Genomic DNA, 4,218 nt, shown 5'->3' with positions numbered 1-4,218 from the left:
TTTGTTGTATGTTATCCAACAATTAGATAATATAAAAACCCTGTTTTCCCGTATTCCCCGTTATTCATTAATGCATTTACGGCCACTAGAGAAACTGTTTGATACTGAGAATGATATTTTGATTCATTTATACTTTAAAAAATATCCATAAAAATAATAACTTAAAATGATAAAGTACGGATGTAACTAGTCCCCCCGTCCTAACATTTGGCCAGATCAAGATATGAAATTCGGGCAAAATTTTTGAAAAAAGAAACTATTTTTAGTACCTCCTGATGAAAAAAGCCAATAGTGTGGCATCACTTGCCACCAAGAGGGCGCTATAACTTTTATGTATATATGTATGTTTGTAGTTCTTTCACGACTGAACATACATACATAAATACAGCTCATACATCAGAATAACATATAGGCTACAATTTAGAAAGATTTGTGTACTTTTGGTTATAATATAACGATAAGTATTAAGTAAGTCAGAAAAATTATTACTCCCTGAGTGTATGTGCGTGCCGGCTCGCGTGAGTGTGTGCGTGCAAGAATGTGTGCGCGCGCATGTGTGTATGTATGTACGTTTGTTTGTGTATATGTATGTATATTTGTGCCTCTTTTACGCCTGACTGAACGGATTTAGATGAAACTTTAATAAATACAGCTTATGCATCAGAATAACATTCAGGCTACAATTTGCAAATGTTTTGTGTAATTTTATTCATAATATAACGATAAGTATTAAGTGAGTTGAAAAAGTTATTGCTCCCTGAGAGCTATCTCGGCGTGCCTGCCTATACCGTTAAAGTTACATGCAAGTGATTTACTGTAAGATTGTTTATCTTAAATAGTTCTAAATAAAAGTCCGCGATAGCGTATACCTACATCTTATGTGGTAGCCACTATATGCAAAATACTGAGTCATGAATACAATTGAATTGGATACTTTTTTACAACACACGTTTTGGAATATATGTCTAATTCTTATAAAAATGTATACAATTGACGTTTCAAGTATTTAATGTAAATAAACTTTGTCTTTTATACTAAGTAATTTGGACGAATCGTTCAAAAGTTAACACGAAAAGATTATCTTGACGCAACGCAGTAAGCCATTACCCTTCGCATCTACTGTAAGACGACAGAGGACGATGCGCTGGAGTAGAGGGGTAATCTAAGCGACATTCCGACTTAGTGCAGTTGGCATATTTTTTTAGTTACTGTATTTTTAAAGTAAAAATATAAATTACCAGCTGTTGCTCGCTCTTATATAAACGTACAGCTGAAGCTACTGAACCTACAATCTTGAAATATGCAGGTAGTTTTTTTTGTATAGCGTAAATAAGCATAAAGAAAGGGAATCAGGGATTCCCACTCTCAAGGGGGAAAAATAAGTCAGTTTTAAAGTTAGAAACCTGAAGTTTTGAGTTGATAAAAAGGTATTGTAGCTATTTGTTAAAAATGGTCTGTCACGAAACTTGATGTGACAAACCAAATTCTACGTGGACGAAGCCGCGGACAACAACTACTTTGACAATATGTGATGAAACCGGAAACGCATGAATTTCTGTTCTGTAGTTAAAGTAATAAAGTGAGCCTTGTTTCAGTCATTCGTGAAAGCAGAGTTTTTATTTATTAGGTGTTAACAATCACACAGTATTCAACAGGTTGTGGGCCCGGTACCCTTGTATAATTGAAATAAAATTGTGTTATTCAGTCATTAAGCACAATATTTTAATAGCTTTGAACTACTTGAATCGTGTGTCCAAGGTAATAGGGCTCCTGCGAATCGGTGGAAACCTATGCAAACAAAAAGATAGAAACTTCCAAAAACAGGATTTACAATAAGTGACGGATGAGTTACTTCAATGTTATTAGCCGCTTTATCTGATATTTTTTCACGGATGAGAAAAGGTAAAAAATACCAAGATAATGCTTTAAGTGCAATGTTCTTCAGTGGAGAATTTAGCAAGGATGATGTTACGTAGACAGTGGCTGCAGTGTGCAGCAAAAAATCGTAGATCAGTGATTGTAAAGAAGAGAGTATGTCAAAAGAAATTTAACAGCAAAACATCGTGGATCAGTGATTTTAAAGAAGAAAGTAAGTCAAAAGACAACTCAGTTGCTAATGGAGAATCATTACCAGTCGAAGTAGTTGGAAATGTGAAGTTATTTATTGTCCCCAACTTGACTACCAATTTGCTCTCTGTGAGTCAGTTAATCAAAAATGAGAATCAAATCACCTTCAACAGTACAGGTTGCGAGATTTTCAATGCTCAAAATGAACTTATAGCAACAGATAAACTCTCAGGAATTGTGTTCAGGTTAAATTATCAGAAAATAGAAGAAAAAATAAACCAATTTCTTTGTCCTCAGAATCTGCTTCACTCTCAGGAATTGTGTACAGGTTAAATTATCAGAAAATAGAAGAAAAAATAAACAAATTTCTTTGTCCTCAGAATCTGCTTCAGTTACTTCAGATGTTTGGCATCGTCGCCTAGGTCATGTTAACTACAGGGATTTGAAAGCAATGAAGAATGTACCGAATATACTTTGTCAGGTATGAGGTGACGGTAAGCGAAGAAGAATGTCTTTCAAACATAAAGTCAATAGAGCCACAAATTTCCTAGAAATAAAACATAGTGATTTGTGTGGACTAATGGAATCTCCATCTATTGGTGGTTCAATATATTTTTTTAATGTCACTATTTTTCGGGTTTGAAGGACGGCAATTTTTGGAACTTTTTCCTGACGTTTCGCTGGCGCCAGTGAAAAAAGTTGTGAAAAGCCGAGACGTCATCATAAATGAAAACACAATTACATCAGAACGGCCATTAATGATGAAAATTTAGAATCATCAGATCCAGTGGGAGATTCTGAGGATGATGATCAGTACTTCAGTGAAACCTCTAGTGTTACTGATCGACAGGTGAAAGTACATCAGAAGTGACTTAATTCCTGATGAGATGATCTCTGAAAATCTAACTAAGAAGTCACAAAGGGTGCCAAAGCCAAAAACATTTCATGATTTTGTTGTTACTTATGTCTGGGAGGTGATGATGATACAATTTATGTTGAAGAAGCTATGTCCAGGCCTAATCGAAACTGTTGGACGAGAGCTATGCAGGAGTAGCTACAGTCATTTCAGGATAATGCAGCTTGGGAGTTAACTGATATTCAGAAGGTTTTCCAATTGTGAAATGTAAGTGCGTGTTTAGGTGCAAAAGTGATCGTGCTAGTGGTGTGAGATACCGAGTCAGGTTTCACACAAAGACAAGGCATAGACTGATGAAACTTTTCCATCTATAGTGAAACATTCTTCCCTAAGACTATTATTTGCTTTTTCAGTCAAATTAGATTTGAACATTTTTCATCTCGACGTTGTAACACTTTCCCAATGGAGATTTAGTAGAAACAGTATTTATGATGATACCTGAAGGTTTGGAAATGCAAGATTCTGAAAGTGAGGTTTTAAGGCTATTTATGGCCTTAAACAATCATCACGATCTTGGTATGAAAAAGTTGATCATCTCAATAAGTAAGGCTATAAAAAATTAAATTTGGAACCCTGTTTATACACCAAGATGAAAAATAATCTAAGAACTATTATTTCAATTTAAGTAGATGATTTTTTTCATATTTACCAATGATAAAGTTGAGTCAGATGACCTGAAATTGAAATTAGGTAATTTTTTAAGATTATAGATTTAGGAGAAATTGAAAAATGTTTAAGCATGCGAGTAACTAGAGATAGAGAAAATATTTATATTTATCTTGATCAAGAACATTTGCTAAAACGATTTAACATGTTGGAGTCAAAAACAGTTACTACTCCTATGGAGATAGGTTTAAACTTGGAGAAAACTAGTAATAGTGAAAGTACAGATAAGGTTATCTATCAGCAACTGATCGGAAGCCATATGTACCTATCTGTATTTCTTTTGCAGTGAGTTGTTCAAGTCAATTTAATAATTGTCACACAGAAACTCGTTAGAAGCATGCCAAGTAAATTTAACGATACTTAAAACAAATCAAGAATTATCGATTACGTTTTCGTAAAAATGATGTATTTCTTAAAGGTTTTGATGATGCCGACTGATGGGATGATGGGAAATCATACACTGGTTTCTGTTTTTGACTTTCAAACAAAAAACAGTTGCTCTCTCGAGCACGGAATTGGATTACACGGCAGTATCAGAGGCCGCTGAAGAAGGATAGCTTCTGATGGGG

Source organism: Leptinotarsa decemlineata, unplaced genomic scaffold (genome assembly GCF_025532065.1).
Source record: "Leptinotarsa decemlineata unplaced genomic scaffold, Ldec_3_MD MMD2_tig00078422_RagTag_RagTag, whole genome shotgun sequence".
In the NCBI taxonomy this organism is placed as follows: Eukaryota; Metazoa; Arthropoda; class Insecta; order Coleoptera; family Chrysomelidae; genus Leptinotarsa; species Leptinotarsa decemlineata.
This window is presented reverse-complemented; position numbering follows the sequence as displayed.